General features: G+C 47.2%; 1 protein-coding gene across 1 annotated transcript in view; it reads left to right on the forward strand.

Annotated features, from left to right (window-relative positions):
* Positions 1-25,771, forward strand: part of LOC147660700 (uncharacterized) — a 348,598-nt gene that overhangs the window by 78,868 nt on the left and 243,959 nt on the right. Inside the window, exon 2 of the mRNA XM_086951528.1 lies at positions 9,471-9,550. The gene's annotated coding sequence lies outside the window, so the exon portion shown is untranslated. The remainder of the gene's footprint in view (positions 1-9,470; positions 9,551-25,771) is intronic.

Below are 25,771 nucleotides of genomic sequence, written 5' to 3' on the forward strand. Positions count from 1 at the left end.
GAGGGATGATTGTGGCTAGTATTCTTCCCCTCCCCCCAGATGAATTGTGTTACACTGACCCACCTGCAGACACAGACCCGGATCTGTATCCGGCAAAACCTTCCTTTCCAAATGATACCACCACATATCATGACATTATTTTTTGTTTGAATCTGTTTATTGAGAAAAAAAGTTTTTGGGTTTCTATTTTTTCTCCATCCATATAATATAAAAAATAGTCAAATGTATAATGCAATTAACATTGGAGCTCTTGAATATATGACATACAGTGCAATACATAGTTCAAAGAGTTCAAGCAGAAATGTACAACAATAACGACCAATTCTTTACATATATCCAACTTGTGTATAATTGCGCAGAAATTAGTCCATGAGATGGGATCTGAAATGATATGCAGTGTGGAAAAAAAACATATATGCATTGGATATTAGTAATTACAGCAAACAAATGATGGATGGAATGCTGACAATTCAAACATTCTCCCCCAGGCAAAAGATCTGGGTTAAATCCATCGTTCTCTTGCCCACTACGCCACCCCAGTTTGGACCCAGCCATATGCAAATCAGTCTTGACCCTGTGCCCCCAGGTCCTCTTTGGACCGTAAACAAGCATCTTGCGACCAGTTTCAGGGTATGTCACGATTCTTCAGCCAGGCTAGCTTGAATCCAGTGGCACAGTGATCAAGGGACCCACGTCTGGGCATACCCATCCCACTTAGGGCGAAAAGTGTTATAGTCCAAGCAGGTATTTCTCCCAGGGATGTAGATCTGGGCACTCAGTACAATCAGATAAAGCTGGTGTGACGGCACACCAATAAGCATGTAGTAATGGGCAAACCCATAGCTTGTTTAACAAATCTGCATCTATACTTAAGGATCGTGGGCATGAAGCATCTGTTTTCTGGTAATATCTATTTATTTTAGCAGGGTTGAGATAAGCCCTGTGTATTATGGAGAAGTGTAAACGTTTTAAGTGGACATTGCGTGGGATGTGTTATGGGCCCTTCAGAAGTTAAGCCCATTCCCTGTCACTGCAGGGGCAGGACATATCTGGCTCTCATTGCTGTCACAAATTGAGGAGTTTTGGGGTGGTGTGTAAGTGCATAGAGTCGGCGAGCCAGCGCCTGAGTTGTCTGCTCTGCCCCCATCATCTGTAAGTACTGGACCGTGAGATGCGTCAGGGTAAATCCAAAATGTGTCACTGGGCCCTGGGTATGAGACAGTGAGTACAATATAAGATTGGTCCCAGGAGAAAGTTATTTAACATCAACGAAATATAAAGAAATGAAGAACATATTAATCAACCACATTGTATATTTGGAGGTCCAATGTTATTTAATCACACTGAACACTACCTGTGTATATGATTATTTCAAAGCAATACCAGACACAAGTGCCCCAAACAGAGAAAAGAGGGGTGGGTTGAAAATAAAGGGTATGGTGATTCAAGTGAGGATAAGAGGGTATATTGTATTGTATTGTATTGTGGCATACTTATATAGCGCAACCTGTCACCACCAAGGGCATCCTGGCGCTTTGACCCGTACTCAATGAAAACAGTAGCTCAGCCTATCCTGGGGAAAAGATGAGTCTTTAAAGCCTTTCTGAAGGAGAGGAAATCTCCAAGGCTTCTCAAGGATAAAGGCAGAGAGTTCCAGAGTTTGGCTGCCGCTACTCTGAAAGAGCGGCCCCCCATCCTCACTCTCTGGAATCGTGGGACTACCAGTAGCCTGGATGACGAAGAGCGTAAAGCCCTAGATGGACAGTACCAGGCAAACATTCGCCGCAACGGAATGGGGCCTAGCTCGTGGATAGCCCTGAACACAATACATGCTGCTTTGTAGCGCACCCGAAGATGAACTGGCAGCCAATGAAGTTCTCGCAGTGCTGCCGTGGATGAACTATGGTAAGGGAGAGAAAGGGCGAGTTTGGCTGCGATGTTTTGCACCCTTTGCAACTTGCCCAAGAGTGTTACCGGGGCCTCCAGAAGTAGTGCGTTACAATAGTCAAGTCGACTTAGGATGGTACAACACACTACTTCTGGTCTGGCTTGCACAGGGAGGAGAGGAAGGACCTTGCGCAGCATACGAATCAGCATCATACATGTTGACGAGATCTTATTCACATGTAGATCCAACTGCAGGTTAGGCCCAAAAGTGACGCCTAAATTGCGCGCTGATTGTGCCGCAGACACCGTCTCTGAGAAGGACGGAGGCCAGAAGTCCACTGGAAGGTCACGAGGAATTCGATCAGTGGAGCAATGTAAAACCTCCGTCTTAGTTCCGTTGAACTGTAACGAGTTCAGCCGGAGCCATTCCGCTGTCGCCTGCATGCACCGATGAAAAGTCTCCAATGTGACTGCCTCCTGTCCCTCCAGAGAGAAGACCAGCTGGGTATCGTCTGCATAATTAAATGCAGAGATACCAAAGGTTTTAATGAGCTGGACTAGGGGGCGGAGGTAGACATTGAAGAGTATAGGGCTGATGGCCGAGCCCTGAGGTACTCCTTGTCCCACTCTCCGTTCCTCCGAGCTGAAGGGGGGTAATGAAACCCGTTGCTGACGGCAGTCCAAATAGGAGATTAACCAATCCCTGGCCTTGTCCCTGACCCCGCATTCCTCCAGCCTAGAAATCAGGGTGGGATGGCTGACCGTGTCGAACGCGGCCGACATGTCGAGCAGCAGCAGAAATGCTGCCCGACCACTGTCGACTCGCGCCCGCAGGTTGTCTAACACGGTCACCAACGCGGATTCCGTCCCATGTGCTGGGCGGAAGCCGAATTGCGTCTCATCCAACCAGCTGTTCCCTTCTAGGAAACTGGACAGAGCACGGGTGACCAACTTTTCCATAATTTTAACCGGAAAAGGGAGCAGGGAGATTGGCCGGTAGTTAGAGAGGCAGGCAGGGTCGAGCGTAGGTTTTTTTAAAAGCGGGGATACCACTGCCTTCTTCCAGCAGCTTGGAACAGTAGCAGTCTCGAATGACTGACAGCAGATGGCGTGCAGGGGCTGGAAGAGGTCCTCTTGAAACACCCTCCAGAGTCTGGGGGGGAGAGGGTCCAAAGGCGAGCCAGAAGAAATCATTAGGGCTAGATCGCCGAACTCCTTCAAGGATGGAAGGGGAAAACTACTCAGCTGGGGTCGACTGGCCTCGCACGCCGGAGCTCCCAAACTGAGGGCTGACTCCAAGGAAGGAGAAAAATGACTTCTCTGCTGGGGTCGACTGGCAGCAATCTCCGGAGCTCCCAAGCAGGGAGCCTGATCCAAAGTGGGGGTAGAGGAGCCGCTCAGCTGGGGTCGACTGGCCTCGCTCGCCGGAGCTCCCAGACCTATACAGAGAGGATATTGTGTAAATCACATAATTCTTGACATGAAGAAACAACGGCTCTACCTTAAGCCACATGAGTCAAAACAGTATCCATACAATGCTTAGCCATGCTTGGAAATAGTATTACAGTGCAGAATTGCTGTTGATTAAGCTGGCGAACAGTAAAAATGTTGATGTTTCGACCCCAAATAAAATGTAGGTTTCTTATTTCCTTATGGGGGGCCTTCCTCAGACTGAAGAGGGGGCACTTGCAGTGTGTTGATCAGAGACTGGTGGAGCAAAAAGTGCCCTTGGGGCAAGCCTTCTTCATCCAATAGTGTCTTGTACGTTGCCAATGTGCCACCCCTGTACAGGTTGTCTGGAGTGCATAAACCCACTGTGTGCCAAGCTGTCAGTTCTGATGTTGTTTTACCTACAGTTTTAGGAGTCCCAGCAGTACCAGTCCTGACGCATACGGTAGAACATGCTTGGTAATGTGTAAGCATCTACGATAACACCTATATGCCACTTCTAATAAGAGCGGTTTTGGTGGTCGTGCTTTCATTCAAGGATGAAGTAAGTCAATTATTTCAAACAGGGACCACTCAGGCATGGACATGGCGGAGTTGGATAGGTGTAGACCCTACAGGCACTGCGCAATCCATTGAATTTGAGCAGCCAGATAGTATTGCTGAAACTGTGGGGCTGCTAGGCCTCCGTTTTTAGTGGGGAGCACAGAGCTTTGCCCAGGCAACTCTGTATCTCGACTTGTTTCAGATAAAGTCCCGTACTTGGTAAAAGTTCCAAAAGAACGCAGCTGGAATGTAGATGGGAAGATTGGTAAAAAAGTAATGAAGGCGGGGCAAAACTACCATTTTAGGTAAAGCCACCCTCTCCATGACCTCTAATGGCAGTGTGCACCAGATTGTCATCCTCGTATGTTGGGACTGCCCGGGTGACGTTACCATCAAAAGGGTCCGACATGGTGTGATATACCTTTATGCCCAGATATTTAAAAGTGTGTGGTTGCCAGTCCAGTCGTGCCTTTCTACTACTCAAAGCGGTACAAAAGGGGGTGGTGATGGACGGAGCATCTGAACCAATCAAACACTCACACCCAGTCAACAGATCTGGGTTTAATCCATCATCGTTCTTTAGCCCATCTGCCACCCTTGTTCAGACATGGCCATATGCAAATCAGTCTGACCCTGTGCCTCATGGGAACAGTCCAGCCCGAACTGCCAAGGCATGCCTTCCCTGGACCGGAAACAAGCTTCCTAGGACCGGTTTCTGGCATTTCAGCCGTCTTCAGCGAGGCTTGCTTGAATCCAGTGGCAAAGTGAGCAAGGGACTCACGTCTGAGCATACTCTGCCAACCTATGGGGAACAAAGCGGCACAAAAGGGGGTGGTGATGGACGGAGCATCTGAACCAATCAAACACTCACACCCAGTCAACAGATCTGGGTTTAATCCATCACCGTTCTTTAGCCCACTCTGCCACCCCAGTTCAGACATGGCCATATGCAAATCAGTCTGACCCTGTGCCTCATGGGAACAGTTCAGCCCGAACTGCCAAGGCATGCCTTCCCTGGACCGGAAACAAGCTTCCTAGGACCGGTTTCTGGCATTTCAGCCGTCTTCAGCCAGGCTTGCTTGAATCCAGTGGCAAAGTGAGCAAGGGACTCACGTCTGAGCATACTTTGCCAACTTATGGGGAACAAAGCGGTACAAAAGGGGGTGGTGATGGACAGAGCATCTGAACCAATCAAACACTCACACCCAGTCAACAGATCTGGGTTTAATCCATCACCGTTCTTCAGCCCACTCTGCCACCCCAGTTCAGACATGGCCATATCCAAATCAGTCTAACCCTTTGCCTCACTAGAACAGTCCAGCCCGAACTGACAAGCCATGCCTTCCCTGGACCGGAAACAAGCTTCCTAGGACCGGTTTCTGGCATTTCCTGGCCTGTCAGTCGTGGAGTGTCCTGTGGATTCCAACCAGTCCCAAATATCTTCAGCGGAATCAAAAGAGTGGGATTTCCCCTCACTTACAATGTGCAGGTGTGCTGGAAATAGAAGAGAATATTTAATTTCAGAGGATATTAACCAATTACCAGCAAAGCCTCAAGACATTGTCTGTTACACTCTCCATTTAAAAACCTCATGGTTAGCCTTCACTTCTATAGAACTACACATAGCAGCAGTCACTGCATATCTCTAAAGCAGGGAACACATTTCTACATATGGGATTACTGTCATTAAAGCTTTTCTAGAGGGTCTCAAAAGAGCTATCTCACCTATAGTTTCTCCAAAACCAGCTTGGAACCTCAATATTGTGTTAACAAGGTATTATTAGCTCTCTCATTTGAACCTTTACACTCATGCCCTCTCCCGTTTCTATCCTGGAAAGCTACTTTTCTCTTTGAAGTCACTTCACTTAGATGTGTCAGTGAGCTCCAGGCATTAACACTAGAAGAACCGTTCTTTTAAGTTCATAGAAACTACGTACCAACCGTAACAATTTTCCTAAGGTGGGCTCAAAGTTCCCCTTAAATCAATCTAATGAGTTGTCAGTATTCTTTCCACAACCTGATTCTGTCATGGTAAGAGCTTTACACACACTGGATGTAAAAAGAGCTCTCATGTATTATATTGAGAGAACTCAATTATTCAGAAAGACAACACCTTTTTATTGCATTCTCGAATCCACATAAAGGAAGGGCCATATCTAAAGTAAGCATTTCATGTTGGATTGTAAAATACATCCAAACTTGTTACACTAAAGCTAAATGAGTTCTACCTATCCCTCCAAAGGCTCACTCAACTCAAAAGAAGGGAGCCTCCATGGCCTTTTTTCGCAATATATCCATGACTGACATATGTAAGACAGCTACATTACTACACTGCAAACATTTACAAAACATTACTGTGTAAATGTCATGACCCCTCAAGAAGTCAATGTGGACCAATAGGTTCTAATTACATTATGTCAAGCAAAAGCAACCCACACAGGTTAAGCACCGCTTTCGGAGAAAAACTTTTTTACAGTCCATGCTAAGCATGTGTACCTGTCATCTAATGGAAAATGTTTCTTACCCAGTACGCATCTGTTTGTGGCATGTAGTGCTGTAGATTCACATGCGTCCATGTGCCCACCCTCCTCCCCGGACTTCTGTGTTTGTTGCAATTATATACATTGAACATTTAACTATTTTCGCATGAGCATCTCACTAGGATACATCAACTTTCACACTCCACCCTCACCCGCCAAGCATAACACATCTAATAATGGAGTTGAGGACCATGCACATTGCAAGCAAGAGGAGGAATCACTTCAACTTGTGACTCAAAAGACTTCTTTGAAGTAAAACAACTTGCACACTTCCGAGCTCAGCACTAGATAGTGGACTTATGCTAAGCGTGATAAGCACTACATGCAACAAACAGATGCTTACTGGGTAAGTAACATTTTCCTTCCATTGCAGATAGAGGAGCCATATAAGGTTATAAAACTCCTCTGGGACCACAGCTGTGCCGAATCATGAACAACACCAAACCCGTATTGGCTATCAGTTAGATGGTGGTTCTCCAATTTTTAGAGACCCTTCTGGCTCTAGTAATAGTGCTCAGTCCTGCTACTTGCGTGAACGTTACATTGCACAAATAGGAGGCTTCCACTACACCAAGATTGCAGACAGCATAGGCTGCTTTCAGAACTCCTCGTCCATCTCTTAAACAAGCTGTTTACAAACAAAATACAATTGGGTCAACCCCATTATCGTATTTCATCAGTAACCGGCAAGGGCAACAATATAGCAGGGTTGACACAGGAACACCTCCGCTAAGCAATGTTATCTTCAGTGATGATTAGTTGCTTATATTTGGCCGGCCTACTATGTGTCATGTGATGTGTTTGCTTGTGGGTGAGTAAGATTTCAAAAGAATGGGGAACCTAACTGAAAGGGGGTACCGCATAACTATGCCTTCACATGCTGGCACCAACTTCTGCAACTACTATGTCAAGAGTAGCAGAAACGGAAGCAACAGAGCATTTGAAATTTGCCTGGGTCTGTATAAATACATACAGGGAGCACCCATCACATTCACAACAGTACAATACAAAATCCTTATTATAGTCAGGCATTCCTAGAGCTGAGGTGAGACAGAGGCTTTCTCTCAGCTTGAGAAAGGCACTCGTGCATTTGTTGTCCCGAGGTAGCAAATCAAGCACATCTTGGTGTGTAAGCATCTGTAGAGGCTTTGCCTCTAGGGAAAAGTTGGGGATGCACTTACATCAGTAGCCCCTCATTCCCAGAAACATCCTGACTTCTCATTGTGTTTTGGGAAGGTTCATTCTCAGTATGGTGGAAATTCTCTTTTGAGACACCTTTCTAGCTCCTGTCGCAATATGGTGTCCCAGATACAGGACTCCCGTCTGACAATATTTCAGGTTGGTTGGGATCACTTTATGATTGTTCCCTGCCAAGTGAATAAATAAGCCAATGGTGTTTTGCCTGCATACATCTTGTGTTGTCTATGCCACTAATGGGTGTTGGATTGCACTGAATCAGAACTGAGTTGCATAATAACTGCAAGGTCTCCAGATTTCGATTCCGTATCTGGTTGAAAATCAAGGGGCTTTCTGTATACCCCTGTGGAACTCTGCACCATGCCAGAGCTTAATTTTGAAATCAGAATGCAAAAGGGAACATGCTGTCCTCATGCAAAGGTATGTAAAAAGAATGCTTGGCATAGGTCCATGACCGTGAACCGCTCTGCAATGTTGGGTATCTGAAAAAAGCAACACAACAGTATACGGCACCACAAGACAAGGGACAATATTAATGACCTTTTGCAAGTCCCTCAGCATTCTCCACCTTTTATATAACTTCTGCAAATCCATTATTGGTGAATTGCAGGTACTCCCAAGTATCTCCTTGCTGTAGCATGGACTCATTTATGGGGACAATTCGAATGACTGTCTCTGGTGAGAGGTTATTCTCACAGGTTCAACATCTTTGGTCAGGCCAATATTCATTACAGTACAATCCCAGACTTCCTCCTTTGCATAGTCCTGTAGATCAGAGGATAATGTTCTCCTACGTCAAAACCTGAAGCAATCCAACAGCTGACTTCTGTGTGTTCAGTTTAAAGTCTTCATCCTTACTGTGTGTCTGAAGCTTGACACCATTAGATGTGCAATAGATCAAGCAGTTGAGCTTGCAGAGTAAATACTTGCCCAGTAAACTGACTGGACTCGAATCACATATTACAAACTGATGGTTTTCTTAAAGGGGATCTATCTTACATGGAATGATAGCTGAAACAGGATTCACAATCTGATTATTGGAAATGCCTACAACTTAAACTTGCTCTCCTGAGAGGTGTAGGTTGGAATCCCTATTGTTCCAACTGTAGACAAGGTGGCTCCTGTGTCAACCAAAAGTGACATGGGTGGTTATTGACCTCTATATACACATATGGGCCATGTCAAGGACTCTATCCTGTTGAAATCCAGGAGTTGCTGAAGTGACGTTGTTCCGGCCAATCCCTTCTCTTGATGCCAACACCAATTGGTAGGAACTAGTGATAGCACGCACCAAGGTGGGAGAAGAGGGTAGATTTTGTGAGTGATATCTGACTGTGCTTTTTTGTCCTCAGCTCCAATTGTCTAGCTCAAGGTGGATTAGGATTAGTTCTTCCTCTTTTGTGCGCTATCACCTGTGGTTGGCACAGAGAAATTACAGTTAACGTTAACCCTGTGACTTTACTCACATGTGACAAATGTACAGTAAATAGTTTACATTTAAACAAAATGTTCACGTGGGAAAAATGTCTCTTCTTTATTGTCCTTGATGGTTATTTTGGAGAGCTTGAAACAAAGTACCTTATTGTCTCATAAGGAGCAGATTGTCCCTTATTAATTCTCATTGTTCCAGCTGTCTTGAGTAAGCCATCAGTATTTTTTTTTCTCATTCGAAGGGATGGGTTGGGGCCCTACAATATGGGCTTGGTTCTTTTCCCGTGTAATATCTCAGAAAATCATTATAGTTAAAAGGTTTCCATGCAACTTGTTCTTGAGCTTTATAGTCATGTCATTTTGAGTGAAAGGAAAAACTGTTCGCACAGTAATAACCTCTCACTTTCTTTTTCGTATTTACAGGTGCGAGTCCATTAATGCAACAGCATCCCAACGAGAAGATGGCAGTGCTGGAAGACGAACACGCTGGAATATGAAGTCAGGCAAGTCTGTATGACGAAATCCTTGAAACTTGAGTGCATGAGATCCTTAGGTTGGGAGCCAGAAAGCCAAGCTGCAGCAGAGGGCAGCGGGAGAAAAAACAAGTTGGCCGCCCAGTCAAGTGACTCCAGGAAACCCTTCTCAAAATATTGGGAGATTTCCTGTGTCCCATGCCAAGAGCAAACAATTGTGCATATGGTTTACAACAGTGACAATGGTTTACCATGCTGGATGAGGCCAAGTGCCAGAGGTCGTCACTTGGAGAGTCACAGGGGGGAGGGGGCCCTTCTAATGATCTTGGATGCGGCGGACGTCTGGACTAGGTAAATGGAACATGCCGGGTCCCCTTGGAGTATAATAAGAGGCAAGCTCAAAAGAAGGGTCAAGAGTGGAAGCCAGAAAAGTGCAGGTAGCATAGATCACGACACGCCACTCTGAGGTACCTCAAAGAATTCGCCTAGCACACAATTTTTTTTTTAAACAAATGTTATTGTTTTTTAACAGGTAGAAAAGAGTACAGTGTCAGGTAAGGCCACAGTGCATCCTATTACAATGGCATACAGTACATTCCTACTCGTTTAGTCCATGTAGCAGCGATCCATTCACTGGAACAATGCTAGACAATATCTGTAAATCAACTTTTTTCCCACATTTTGAGTAGGCCTACTGTTCCCTGGTTCCTTCCCCTCCACTCTGTCGTGACCCGACAGATAGGGCGACAGGACAGGAGGACGCTAGGACCCTGTGGGTCATGAGGGAGGTGACCAGGTCACCAGACACCACATCCGGTTAGGGACAGGAAGGACAGACTGACCAGGACAGCAAGCAGGGCGGACATGCCTGTGACCAGCTACGATAACGATAAATAAAGAAAGTGTAACAACCCACCTGTGTCTCTCCATTTGGTGTCTCGTCGAGCTGCAGTGAGGACATGACAACTGGCGACGAAGGGGAAACGAGCCGACGCGTAAATCGGCGCGTAGCAGTCAACGGCGCCATCAGGAACAACCAGGTGCCCACCCTGGATGTGCAAGAGAAAGAAGAAAAACGAGCGACATCGGAGCCCACCCGACCGCTTCTGAAGACTTGCCAGCAAACTGCGGTAAGCGCGAAGGACAGCGTGTTCTCGGAATAGAGGCGCGAGCTCTCACGAGAGTCTCGGCGGCCATTTTAGCAATAGGTGGCTGGGCCAATCAGAGGCGAGATCTGGGAAGCGGCTGTGAGAAGGTGGCCTGATATGCAGTGCTCACTATTCTAGTGAACACTGTGTATCAGTCCAGCAACCCTTATTGATGATTGGTTGTAAGTCAACCTTATAGACCAGCTATCCTAGTAGCGTGGATACGAGCAGTCTAAGACTAAAGACTCGAGAGGGCGTGTTAAGCCAGCTGTTTACCACACATATACCCCTTGAACACCAAGTGAAAGGACACCACACAAGTGTTATGAAAATAAACAAGTTATTTATTAAGATTCACAACAGCCCTGTACTCTTTATGAGGACAGGGTACTAAGCACAAAACAAAACTCTTACGAAAATACTTAAGTTAGCACAGTATATACAAATGCCCGAGGGGCACGGAAAACCATATACTCTGAAAGTGGAATGCGAAATTACTAGCAGGTAAGTACAGTACTAATAGGCTTTGGAATCGCTAGATCTTGACTATAGAATCTTCAGATTACTTCTAGGAGACCCAGGGGACTCGGGTGCAGAGTGTGCACTCTCACGCGTGATGCGGGACAAAGTCTATGGTAGCTAGAAATTGCAAAGTTAGTGTTCTCGGGCGAACCCGACCTGGTAGGAGGAAAACGAAAGTGGATTCTGACCCTTGGATAGTGAGGCTATGCTGGGGCACCGAAATGCCGAAGTTACCTAGCCCAGGGGCTGCAGCTGCATAGGACTCAAAAGACGTCGGGAATCCTCGTTGCCGGACCAGGAGCCTGGAAGAAAGAAGTTGCTGGCAGGCGACCAGTGAAGAAAGTTCGGTGGATCCAAGCCTGGATCGATGGAAGATGACACCTGAAAGCAGAGGGGACCAAGTTCGAGACTACTAGCCAGTAGTCAGGTGGCACCAGGAGGGCACTGGATGGTAGTCACCTCGACTAGGTGAGTGGGTGACGCTGTGCTCGCAGATCTCACGGACCAGGAGGCGTTGTCGGCGACCAGGATGGAGGAGCGAGCTGTCCCACGAAGATTGAAGCTGTCGGCGTCGCAGGACCCAGGATTGGGCAACAAAGCCTTGGCAAATTCAAGCCCACGCGGTGGACTCAAAATGGCGTCTGGAGTGGACCAGGAGGGTCCGGGGTGCCTCTCTTGAAGAAGGAAGCAAGGGCCAGTCTGGAGCAACCAGACCAGCAGCAGTGTTGTCGTCGGGCGTCGTGTAGAAGGCCACAAGCCAGCCGGCTAGTAGCCAGACAGCGCGGTGAGCACGCAAAAGCAGAAGGGCCCCACGCAGATCGTGGAGATGCTGGAGGGCTGATCTTCGGTGCTGGAGCTGCTCAGGGTTGGGGCTTCTCGGACCCCAAAGCACTCACCAGTGGAAGACTCGGTGGGCTTGTTACAAAGAAGTCGTGCAGTCTTGGCGATCGTCGGTCCCTCGAGGTCTCGTCGCACCCACAGTTCTCAGCTTTGCTGTAGAGGTGAGTAGAGGTCAGAGGTGCCAGGGAAGCCGGGTCTCGTCGAGCTGGGTCGTCGGATTCGTGAAGAAGGACTTGCAGCAGACCGCAGTGTTCTTGGGATGGTGCCCGCTTGATGCAGGGTGACTACTCCTTAGCCACAAGGGAGAATCTTGAAGAAGGAAATCTTGATGCCTTTCGTAGAAAGTCGGGTCTTGATTCCAAAGATGATCTAATTTGAACAGGGGGCCCGCTCCCATCTTTATACTAAAAAAGGGGGCTGACCCGGTGACTAGGTCCTGCTTATGGGTGGGACTAGGAGGGGGGTGGTTACACCCCTCTGCCATGCCGGACTTCCCCAGGCCAGGGGCTAGTGTGCCCCTGGAACTGGTTCAGACCGGCCTATGCGTAGTGAGCACCGGGGTGCCACTCAGCAGTCACCTTCCTGAAAAGCCCTGCCTACCCAGGATACACAAAACCATGTCTGAGATGGTGCTAGCACCGCCCCGGACAGGAAACCCTTTGTCCAAGCCTCCCTCGCTGGAAGGACTCCCAGCAGCAGGAGGTCAGACTCGTGTCTGTGGTGGCAGCATCCATTTTGTGGAGCTGAGGCTTTAGTTAACTTTAACCGGGGTTCACAGTTACATACATGTCGTGTCCCTCTAGAAGGGTGGAATGCTAACCCCGTCGCCAGAATTGGCGAGGGGTTAGTATTCCAATTCGTATGACACCTTACTCGACATGTTTTGATAAAGCAATACCAAAGTTAGCATTTAACCGCGAGGATTATAATGCACTTAAGAGTATATGGTACGCGATATCATGGAACAGCTATTAGGACTTGGTTCCGCAAGCTGCAGACAGGCTCAGCTCATGCCAGAGCACCATCTCACACGATTCCAAGCACTCTGCCTTCAGGATTGTCAAGGCCTGCCATAGGAGTGACTGATAGGAATCTGTGTGTCCATTTTAGGGTTAGGTATAGGTATACTACACCTACAGCAAAGGGTGATTACACGACTTTGCCCCAGCTGTCATGCAGCCAGTTGTGTCAAATTTAGGAGGCCAGCCAGGGGTGGCATAATACATGCTGCAGCCCCTGGCAGCCCTGGGTACACCTATGCCCTGAGTTACAGGGTCTGATAAGGTGGCCCAGTACCAATTGGTAAATGCACCTAGGGAACATGTTGTAATTTAGAGAGAGAACAGCCAGGCTGTGGGTCTGATTAGCAGGCCCACAGCCAGAGAAAGTCGTAAACCAGTGAAACAAAACCAAAAAATCTGGGTGATCATAGGATTGCAGACCCTACTCTCCTACATGACCACCCCCCAAACTTTGGGACAATAAGCTAACCTTGACCAGGTGAGTCTTCTTGTTCTAAGTGGAAATATCTGGAGAGCCCATCGGCATAGCCATGATCAGTACCAGGTCTATGTTCCACTGTAAAGTCCATCCCCTGTAGGGAAATGGACCACCTAAGCAGTTTGGGGTTTTTACCCTTCATCTGATTTAGCCACAAGAGGGGCTTATGGTCGGTCTGAATCTTGAAGTGAGTGCCAAACAAGTATGGCCTCAGCTTCTTCAGGGCCCAAACCACAGCAAAGGCCTCCCTCTCAATAGCTGACCAATTCTTCTCTCGGGGGGTCAGCCTCCTGCTTATAAAAGCAATGGGCTGGTCTTGACCATCAAAATTCAGTTGAGAAAGAACAGCTCCCACACCCAACTCAGAAGCATCTGTTTGGACAATGAATGGTTTGGAGTAGTCTGGACTCTTAAGGATAGGTGCTGTGCACATGGCCTGCTTTAGGTCATCGAATGCTTTTTGACAGCCTGCTGTCCACTGAACCTTTTTTGGCATTTTCTTACTTGTCAGTTCATTTAATGGTGTCACAATTGAACCATAGTTCCTGACAAACTTTCTGTAGTATCCAGTCAGGCCCAAGAAAGCTCGAACCTGAGTCTGGGTGGTTGGAGGAGCCCAGTCCCTGATTGACTGTATTTTGCTCTCCAGTGGCTGAACCTGGCCTCCACCTACAAGGTGGCCCAGGTATACAACCTGTGTCTGCCCTATCTGGCACTTGGTGGCCTTGATAGTGAGGCCTGCTGCTTGCAGAGCCTCTAACACTTTCCTCAGGTGGACCAGGTGATCCTCCCAGGTGGAGCTAAAGACAGCAATATCATCTAGATATGCTGCACAGAAGTCATCCAGCCCAGTAAGGACTTGATTCACCAACCTTTGGAAGGTGGCAGGTGCATTTTTCAGACCAAAGGGCATGACCACAAATTGATAATGCCCACCAGGGGTTGAAAATGCTGTCTTGGACTTGGCATCCTCAGCTAACCTGATTTGCCAATACCCAGCTGTTAAGTCAAATGTACTTAAGTAGTTGGCAGAAGCCAATCTATCTATAAGTTCATCTGCCCTTGGTATTGGGTGGGCATCAGTCTTAGTGACTGCATTGAGACCCCTGTAGTCTACGCAGAACCTCATCTCTCTCTTACCATCCTGGGTGTGAGGTTTTGGCACTAGAACTACTGGACTAGCCCAAGGGCTATCTGAGGGTTCAATGACTCCCAACTCCAACATTTCTGCACTTCAGTTTTTATGCAGTCTCTAACATGATCAGGCTGCCTGTAGATTTTACTCTTGACTGGCAGGCTGTCACCAGTGTCAACCTCATGGGTGCACCAATTGGTCTGACTGGGTGTCAAAGAGAACATATGTCTGAAAGACTGAAGAACCTGTTTACAGTCTTTCTGTTGATGCTCAGAGAGGCTGCCACAAAAGACAACACCATCTACTGACCCATCATCAGGATTCTGAGTGAGCAGGTCTGGGAGAGGGTCACTCTCTTCCTCCTGTCCCTCATCTATGGCCATGAGCAAGCTCATGTCCTTCCTGTCGACATATGCTTTGAGCCTGTTGACATGGAGTACCCTGTGGGGGCTCCTGGGAGTTCCAAGGTCCACCAGGTAGGTGACCTCTCCCTTTTGCTCAAGAATTGTGTGGGGCCCAGACCATTTGTCTTTGAGTGCTGCTGGGGCCACTGGCTCCAACACCCACACCTTCTGTCCAGGCTGGTAAACAGTCAGGACAGCCTTTTGGTCATGCCAAGCTTTTTGAAGTTCTTGACTGGCCTTAAGGTTTTCAGATGCCTTCTCCATATACTCAGCCATCCTGGAGCGGAGACCAAGTACATAGTCCACTATGTTGGTTGCAGGCTTTTTGAGAGGTCTCTCCCATCCTTCCTTCACCAAACACAGGGGGCCTCTCACAGGATGCCCATACAAAAGTTCAAAAGGGCTGTAGCCAACCCCCTTTTGTGGGACCTCTCTGTAAGCAAACAGAAGGCAGGGAATCAGGACATCCCATCTACGCCTGAGCTTTTCAGGTAGTCCATGAATCATCCCTTTTAGGGTCCTGTTGAACCTTTCAACAAGCCCATTGCATTGTGGATGATAGGGTGTGGTGAACTTGTAGTTGACACCACATTCCTTCCACATAGCAGTTAAGTAGCTTGACATGAAGTTTGCACCTCTGTCAGAGGCAACCTCCTTAGGGAAGCCCACTCTGGAGAACACTCCAACTAGGGCCCTTGCCACCACAGGTGCTGTGGTGGTCCTAAGTGGAATAGCTTCAGGATACCTGGTGGCATGATCCACTACCACCAGTATAAACTTGTGCCCTGATGCTGTCTGGGGTTCCATTGGACCAACAATGTCAATCCCCACTCTTTCAAAGGGCACCCCCACCACAGGCATTGGTATAAGGGGGGCCTTTGTTGTGCCACCTGACTTACCACTGGCTTGGCAAGTGACACAGGAGCGACAAAACTCCTTGGTATCCTCACTCATGTGAGGCCAGTGAAAGTGTGAGACAAGCCTGTCCCAAGTCTTTGTCTGGCCTAAGTGACCTGCTAAGGGAATCTCATGGGCCAAGGTAAGTAGGAAACCTCTCTGAGACAAGGGTACAACCAGCCTCCTGGTCATGCCAGGCTTGGGGTCTCTTGACTCAGTGTACAGGAGTCCATCTTCCCAGTATACCTTGTGGGTACCTGTGGCCTTCCCAGCAGCCTCAGCAGCAGCCTGCTGTCTGAGGGGTTCAAGAGAAGGGCAGTCTAACTGGTCCTTCCCCAGGTCTTCCCTTGAGGGTCCCCCTGAACCCAAGAATTCAACTTGATCAAGTTCAAACTCTCTAGGCTCAGTTTCCCTCAATTCCTGTAGGTCAGCCTCCTCTGAGACTTGATCCACAACCTGGGGCAAGGGGGAAGGCACAGCCTTAACCCTACTGCTCTTTTTCTTGGAAGGTGTCTGGTCCATTGTTCCAGGATCCAGCACCTGTTCAGTGGGGCATTTCCTGACCTGTGACCTGGTCAGAGCAAACACATGTGCTGGCAAGCCTAACATTTCCATGTGAGTCCTCTGCTCCACTTCTGACCATTGTGATGACTCCAAATCATTGCCCAACAAACAATCCACTGGGAGGTCTGAACTAACTACAACCTTCTTTTGGCCAGTTACCCAGAAGAAATAAAAGGGACAAAAGAGTACAAAAGAGAAAAGGGAGGACAAAGACCCCACAAAGTCAAGTAAAAGAAAAGAATAATATAAAAAGAAAGAAAACAACAGGAAAGATAGAACAACGCACAAAGAAGCGACAGAACAAAAAGAGAAAAGAGCACATAAAGGCAAGATGGCAAGGATGGCAGACCCAAAGCCCAGCGCACAATACAGGAGGCTACTGCCGTTCAACTTATCGGAGCCACAAACAGGAATAAGGTGGGAGAAGTGGCTCAGACGGTTCGAAAGATATATGGAAGCAACAGAAGGAAAGAGACTAGGGCTGCTGCTGAACTTAGCAGGGGATGACATCGAAGAACTTCTGGTGACACTGCCAACCGAAGAAACAAAGACATATGAGAAACTAAAGAAATGCCTAACGGCCAAATTTGACCCACAACGAAATATTGACTTTGAACGATATACATTCACTATTGCGTGTCAACAAGTGGACGAGACGCTGGATGACTTCGCGACAAGGCTGAGAAAATTGATGACACATTGTGAGTTCGACAAATTCGACAACGAACAAGCAATAAGGCTACGGATCATTGAAGGCTGTCGTGACACAGGATTCTGGGCAAGGATCCTGAAGGAACCGACCTCATTGGAGAGCATCCTATCACTGGCAAGAGCAGAGGTGAGAGCAACGGCACATGCCAAGGAAATTGAAAGAGGGAAGAACGTCGAAATCGAAAACGCACACTACGTGGTGAACAAGTATCGCACAGGCCGGTGGAGGAACGACTGAAGGGAACAAACAGAGAGGAGACAACCTGAAGGAACGTGCTAAAGGTGCGGAATGGAATTTCCACACAGAGGCCCATGCCCAGCGTTTGGCCAAATGTGCAAAAGATGTAATGGAAGAAATCACTACGCCAGCATGTGCCAAGGCGTACAATTCAGAGATGACAGAGGAAGAACAGGAAGACAACAAGAGTCGACAACAAGACACGTCAGGTATGTCGACACAGAAAGGAGAAGTTCATCACGAGGGTCAGGTGAAGAAGAGGAAGAAGAGAAAGTGGAAAGACTATACCACATGTCGGAGGTTCACACAGAACTGAGTGGGGAAAACGAAAAAGGAGAAACAACACACCGTACAGACAGATGCACCCAGAAAAAGACGGATTTGGCAAAGATAGGAGTAGGAGCACATGGAGCGGAATTTGTACTGGACAGTGGTGCAACATGCAATGTCATGTGTGCATCAGAGTACGAGAAGATGAAAGCAAAGCCGACACTAAGAGCGTCCAAGGTGAAGATTTTCACCTGGGGGTCAAAGAAAGAGGTAACAAACCTGGGAAAATTCACAGAGGAACTGAGGTATAAAGACAAAAAGAACAAAGTGGTCATCCATGTGCTGAAAGGCGACGTCCCAGGACCATGCCTGCTGAGCAACAGCACCGCCCAAACAATGGGTCTCATAACTATGACATATGACAAAAAAAAAATGAAAGACGCACTGAGAGCAAGCAAAGAGAAGAAGCAGGGACTAGAGAAAGAGGAAGAGAACGAAAAAGAATCGCTGAAGGAACAAACAAAACAAAGGGCGGCCGTAGAAAGAGAGGAGCCAACAGAGATAGTGCCAGCTGGCCCAGGACAGTGGGCACACGGCAAGGAGCTAGAAGTAGATGAGGAGAGGATGGCAAGCGGAGAGCAGAAGGAGGACAACCGACAAACAGAAGAAAAAGCCGATGGCAGAGAACAGCGACCGAAAAGGAATACAAGGGGACAAAGAGACTAAGGGCCAGATGTAGGTCAGTCGGTAACGGCCGAAAATTGGTATTTTCGGCCGTTACCGACCGGTTTACAATATTTGGCATGTAGGGGGCAATATTTTACCGAATCGGTAAAATTACCGATTTGGTAATTTTAACGATTCGGTAAAATAAAACATCGGTAAATTTACCGATTTGAAGCCACCCATATGTAGGTGGGACTCTTCAGAGTCTCAGGAGCCTTAACAAATCGGTATTTTACCATCAAAACCAATTTGATGGTAAAATACCGATTCCGGTGTGCATGCACATGTGTGCATGCACACCTATGTCATGTGACAGGCAGACCTGCCCTTAGGGCAGGTATGCCTGCCACATGGCACCTGTGCCTGTTTTGGGGGTGCCAGAGGGTGTCAAAGTGACACCCCCTGCACCCTTGTGAATTCTTTAATTACCGATTCGGTAAATACCGAATCGGTAATGCCTAATCATTCCTATGGGCTTCAAAGCCCATAGGAATGAATGGGCATTACCGATTCGGTATTTACCGAATCGGTAATTAAAGACGTGTTAAGGATTCGGTAACGAATCCAGATGTTGGGACCTACATACCATTTACCGATTTTGAAATACCGAATCGGTACTATTCGGTATTTTAAAATCGGTAAATGTTTTTTACCTACATCTGGCCCTAGGCGATAAAACATAGGAGTCAGAAACTGGAGAGACGGGTCGACTAGGCACCTGGACTCTCTCTCTCTCTCTCTCTCTCTCTCTCTCTCTCTCTCTCTCTCTCTCTCTCTCTCTCTCTCTCTCTCTCTCTCTCTCTCTCTCTCTCTCTCTCTCTCTCTCTCTCTCTCTCTCTCTCTCTCTCTCTCTTTCTCTCTCTCTATCTCTCTCTCACCACAACTATGAGTAAATGCTGTGTAGGGTGATGGGGCGAAATTGATCAGTAGAACTGTACCATGAACATTTGTTTGCAACAAAGGGGGAGATGTCGTGACCCGACAGATAGGGCGACAGGACAGGAGGACGCTAGGACCCTGTGGGTCACGAGGGAGGTGACCAGGTCACCAGACACCACATCCGGTTAGGGACAGGAAGGACAGACTGACCAGGACAGCAAGCAGGGCGGACATGCCTGTGACCAGCTACGATAACGATAAATAAAGGAAGTGTAACAACCCACCTGTGTCTCTCCATTTGGTGTCTCGTCGAGCTGCAGTGAGGACACGACACACTCCATATAACACCAGATTTATTTTCGTGAAGTCCCACTTTCCTTCGGCCCGTGGTAGTCTGCCTTTAGTTCATGTGCCACTGGGCTCCAGAACGAATCCCCCCTGCACCTATCTCTCCTATTTGTCTTCAATTGTCATTCAAGCACCGATCAGGTGCTTGGGGATTGTCGGGGAGTCATCGCCAGAGTCTTTTCAGCATTCCTCTAGTCTAGTGATCCCAGGCTCCAGCCTTATTTATGGTGCTACAGCCTCTCCTCACCTCCTGAAACAGTGCTACTCCCTCACATCCGGCCCACTGCGCCAGGGTCTCCTTCCATTTGGGTACCTGGGGGCTTACAGACAATTTTCACTTCATAGTTATTGCCCATTTCGCCAGCACAAAATCTGCAAATTTATTAGTGACTTTATGCTTGGGGGAAGGGGGAATCCCCCTAGTAGGCAAACCAGTAGTGTGCGTGGAAGGGTACTGTCAGTTACTTTATTAATGCATGCTACGATTTCCTCCAAATAATCTCGTAATCTTGTGCAGGCCAACACCATGTGGAGCATCTCAGCTCCATGCTCCCTATACCTAGGGCATTCCACACCTTGTGCCCCGTAATTCCGCATTCTTTGCCCTGGCGTAAGGTACGCCCAAGGCAGGAAATAATAGTCAATAAGTAATAATTCGGCATTACAGTAGACCGTGTATATGTTAGCAAGTATCTTGATCCAATGTGAGTCGGAGATTGGATCTTCAGTATCCTCCACCCAATGTTGGTGCAGTTGCCCTAACAGTTCGCGGATGCCTGCTCTTAATGCTCTATATAGAAGTGTGATGGCATGTACCTTACCGGACTACTCAGATGAACTGGTGGTTCTGCTGTTCCTGCCCTCCAGTGATTTCGTATAGTTATCGTTACTGCGGGGTGTAACAGCAAGAGTCCCAGGAGTATCTCGTAAGCCTCCGAAAGCTCCTCAAAGGATAACAACTTGCCATCTCTACAAAGGTCTCCCACCCGGGTTAGGCCCATGTTCGCCCACTCCAGCACTCCTAGTAGAGTCCCTGTCCTGTTTATAATCTCTAGGGCCTGCAATGGCAAGCTTGGAGTGTATGGTAGAGGGGTGCGGGTACGTTGCATGCGTTGCTGCCAACAATTATGCGTTGTCATCAGTTCCCTGATGTTTTCCTGAAAGGGGCAGCTTGGGTGTCAATCGTATCTGGAACAGTGTGATAGCACTCGGTGTGCTACCAGAGATCCTCCCCCACAGGGTTCACCCGACTATATAACCATTGATCAAGCCATTGAACTTGGGCCACCAGGTAATAGATCTCGAAGTCAGGTGGTATCAGTCCCCCATTGTCCGTAGGCCTGCGCAGTTTGGCCAGTGTCAATTGCCGTCTGCCAGCCCCCAAGATCAGTTCTAGCAACAATGAGTTCAGTTTGGTAAACAGGCCCCGGAGAATTATGATTGGTAGTGTGGCAAAAAAATAAAGCAAGCGAGGGAGTGCCACCATTTTCACGACTGCTATCTTGCCTGTCACCACTAGGGGCAGGGTCTTCCGGGACTCCTACACTGGCATGAAAGGCTCTAATTGCCACCCCAACAATATCGTCCAGCACGTCCTTGGTAGTGTGGTAAACCTTGATGCCCAAGTATTTCATGCAGCAACCCTCCCATACAAGTCCACGCAAGTCCAGAGGCTGCGGCTTAACTGGGCTCAGGGGGAACATGAGTGTTTTTGGCAGTTTATGTGAAGTCCTGATATGGAAGCGAATTGATTCAATTGTGAGACTGCCCCTTGGAGGTCCCTCTCCGCGCTGGCCAGGAAGAGAAGCGTATCGTCCACAAATAGTGCAATTTGATGGGATGTAGTCGGACGGAGCAGCCCTCAATAAGCCTCCCCCTCCTGAGCCTTACAGGCCAGAGGTTCAACTGTGATGAGTGATGACGAAGAGCAGGGGAGAGAGTGGGCTTCCTTCGGGGCCCCCCTCCTAACCACATAGACATTAGAGTTGACCATGCCAGTGCACACTTGCACAGAGGCTCGTGTGCTTAGTCCACTTGATGAACCCCACCCCTAAGTCCATTTTCTCCATCCTCTGGTACAAATAGCCCCATCAAAGGCTGTCAAATGCCTTTTCCATATAGATCAAGACTATTATTGCCTCAGCTTCGTCTGGTGTCTTGATATCTATAATGGAGAACAATTGATGTATTTTCATCACTGCGTTCCTCCCTAGTGTAAACACAGTCTGATCGGGGGTGTATGAGCGTGGACATTTGAGAAAGAAAGGTGGGAAACCAGCACCTACTCAATATATTATAGGTCCACGTTAAGCATGAACAATGGGCAATATGCCCGAACATCCTGGGGTTGCTACCCTGGCTTCAGTAGGGGGACCATCAGTGCTTCTCTCATAGTTATAGGCGGTTTACCGGCCTCTCGGGCTGCAGCGAAGACCTCCACCAACCTGGGAGCCAGCTTTCGTGGGGGCTTGAGGAGGAGGGTATACAATCCCTTGTAATATTCCTCAAATCTACAATTTATATCCTCTTGTCTGTAAAGTCTCTTTCCAGCAGCCGACTCCACCTCCAATATCAATGACCCTCAGGGGTGGGGTTGGTGAGCCAGGCTAAAATCGTTCCTGCTTTATCCCGCTCTGCATGTGCCCTGGACATATATTTTCTGTAATCGAAGCACCTGACATATTCTATCTGTACCGCAAATCGTTCCTTCGCTTTGAGAAGTGGTAATTATAATTCCAGGTGTCCAGGGCGGGCCGCCTCTAAGCCCCTCAGTGTACACTCCTGAGTTTTTTACTTCCTGTAGCAGCGTTTGCCTGAACCCTACTATCTCAGCAATGCATCTGCTCCACAGTACTGGCTGAAAGGCATTCCATTCAGTAAGCAGGGATGAGGTTGACTGTGCATTGTCAATGAAGTAATCCCTGATGGCTTCCTCTATTGTGTGCTGGACTACTGGTTCATCTAATGTCTCTGCTCGCAGGGGCCATTTCGGGATGCAAGGATTTTCCCTGTGCCAGTCTATGGTCAGGAGTGTTGGGTTATGATCAGACACCGTGCAGCAGAGATACTCTGCATCTCTCACCGTGCTGTGCACGTCCGGCGAGCAAAGAAACACATCCAACGTGACTTGTAGGTCATGCATATTGGAAACAAAGGAGTAATCCCTAGCAGTCGGGTGTAGCTTCCGCCAGTAGTCTGTCAGTGCCCATCGTTGTTACCAGTCTTTAAACGTGTGTGCTACCCACACTATTGGGGAGTCACCTATGAGTGAGTGTGGACAATCCAAAGCAGAATCAGTCACACTATTATTGTCCCCCCCAATTATAACAGACTGTTTTAGGTGGACAGCTAGCGTCCGCAAAATGTTAGTTAAAAATCTCCCTTGTTATGTGTTAGGGGCATACATCCCAATGATGGTCAGGTCCTGTCCCCATAACCTACCTGTGACCAGAACATGCAGTCCATGTGGATCAATTTCCCTCATATACTGAAATGGGACTCTGGGTTGAACCCAGATCTGGACCCCCGTATGAAGGCAGAGTATGCCGTGGCATAAATGTGTCCTCTCCAAGGCATGTGGAGCGCATCCCCCTCCAGGTTAGTTAGGTGGGTCTCCTTTAATATGGCGATATGGGCTCCCCTTCTCTTTAGGTAGGCATGGATTTTATACTGTTTCGTCATGCTGTTTAAACCCCTAACATTCCAACTAATAAATGTATAGGTTAAGGGGATAGCCAGTCAGGAACATAAGGTATTTAACAGTAATTTCCCCCCTTCCCCCGGAGTGGTACCAGGAGGGATTCAGTTCTCTCCTCATCCCCATTTGTAGTAGGCTGAGTAAGAGAGGCAGGGTTTGTGTACCAGAATACCCCTAGTGGGTAATCAACAAAATCTAACCAATACCACAAACCCAGGATGAGAAAGTAACTCACCCCCATCCAAACTATCAGAAAACATGTAACTTTCGCTCATGCATCCAATGCATAGCGTAAAATTTGAGGCGGTGCTTTCACTCAGGCACATCTAGGCTTCACCCCACTCCATCCAGAGAAAGAAAAAAGGCTTTCTGGAATGAAATGAAAATGAAATTAAATTAAAGGAAATGAGGGTTTTTATAAAGCGCATGTATGCCAATGCCGTCTTAGCGCGGGACTATCAGAAATACAGGGTACAGGATAGAGGAATGTAAAAAGAACAATACAGCTAAATACTAAAACAGCCAGGTTTTAAGATCCCGCCTAAATTGGAGTAGACTTTTTTGAGTTCTGAGATGTAAGGGCATGGAATTCGATAACGTTGGGGCTAAATATTGGAAACTTCTGCCACCCCATTTCAGCGTCCTTATACTGGGGACTCTTAACAGGGATGCAGAGGCAAAACGAAGATTTCTTGATGGGGCATAGCACTCAACATATTGTCTAATTTGTCCTGGCCCATTTTTGTATAGAGCCTTATGTAAAATACACATTGACTTGAATTTGATCCTGGAAGTAATCGGGAGCCAGTGAAGTTGCTCTCGAATCGCCAGGCTGATGGAACTGAATTTAGGTAGGTTCAACAGTAGGCTGGCAGCTGCATTCTGTAGAATCTGCAATTTGTGTATCACACTTTTTTTGGCACCAAGATATAATGAATTACAATAGTCGATTTTCGACAAAATCAGGGCAGTGACTACCCTTTTCCTGAGAGACATTGGAATAAAGGGAAGGATTTTCCTAAGAATTTTAAGCGTATATAAACAAGAAGACGTAATAATATTGACCTGGTCGGATAAGGAAAGCTGGTCATCTACTATAATCCCCAGGTTTTTTACCTTTTTTACGGGATGAGGGCACAGTCCTGCAGTGTCAGGCCACCAGGCTGTATTCCAGAGAGAGGAATCCCCTCCAAAGGTTACTACCTCCGTCTTTCCAGTATTAAGCTTTAAGCAGTTACTCTGCATCCAATTGATGATATGGCTCATGCATAAATTAAGGTTAATAATGGGAAAGGCACTCCTTTACTCACAATACTCACAATGAATGATTCAACAAATTTATCTATGCGTGCTGCAGAAGGAGATGGATAGTCCAAACTCCATCAAGTAATTACTGAAACAAAGACATCAAGCAGAACCGCTTGCCCTCTGCGCACTGTTGCAATTCCCAAAAGTGGAATTAATGATTAAATTATGTTTAAATGCTAAACATTTTAAATGCAAGAACACTCTACAAGTTATGTGTATTTGATTTTTGTCTTTACTGACATAACTTTTAAATCAACTCATGACATTCTTTTAGTGTACAACTTTCATAGGTACAAAAAAAATTATAAATTACAAACAACTCATTTCCAAATAAGAAATAAATCAACAATGGGATACTATTCATATGTTCCCTGCCCAATGCATTTTGGGCCTCCCGGCCCTTCGTCAGGGGCAATACCTAAAAAAACAGAAAAAATGCTTTTACTTTAATGCAATAGGTTCTTTAAATATGCAAAGTACACCGCAAGTCACTAAGTGCGTTCATTAAACCTGCTATTACACTGGTTAATTAATCATCCTGTAAATCTGTCAACAGTATTGTGTGATCATACTCACTTAGAGCCAAAAAATGAATGAAGACGGTCAGATACAAGTGTGTAAATGTGGAAGCTTCCCTCCGTTTCTAAAATTAAAAATGGTTCGCTTTTAGTACCATGTTGCAACACTTGTGAAAAATTAACCAGAAACTACATGGGGGATTCCTTATCACTTACTCGAGAGCGCGCAAATGAAAATACCCGCTTCAACGTGACAAACGACCACTGGTCACACAGGACTCAAGTTATATATCACTGGACCCGAAGGGTATACTCCGTGACAACTGGAAAAAACATGAGGAAACATGTGATTGAATTCCGTAACTCTACCCACTGCTTAAAAGAAAGCGTGCTACATTATATTAAGAGATTTCAACATCACCCGGGCGATACTGACTAAACAAAGACAAACACACCTCTTTACCTGCCGCTGCAGGCTTGAACACTACACGCAATCTCTCACTGGTATCGTCGGACTTGCTCGCGGTCCGCTACAAAAAGAGAAGA

Source organism: Lissotriton vulgaris, unplaced genomic scaffold, assembly GCF_964263255.1.
Source record: "Lissotriton vulgaris unplaced genomic scaffold, aLisVul1.2 SCAFFOLD_712, whole genome shotgun sequence".
In the NCBI taxonomy this organism is placed as follows: Eukaryota; Metazoa; Chordata; class Amphibia; order Caudata; family Salamandridae; genus Lissotriton; species Lissotriton vulgaris.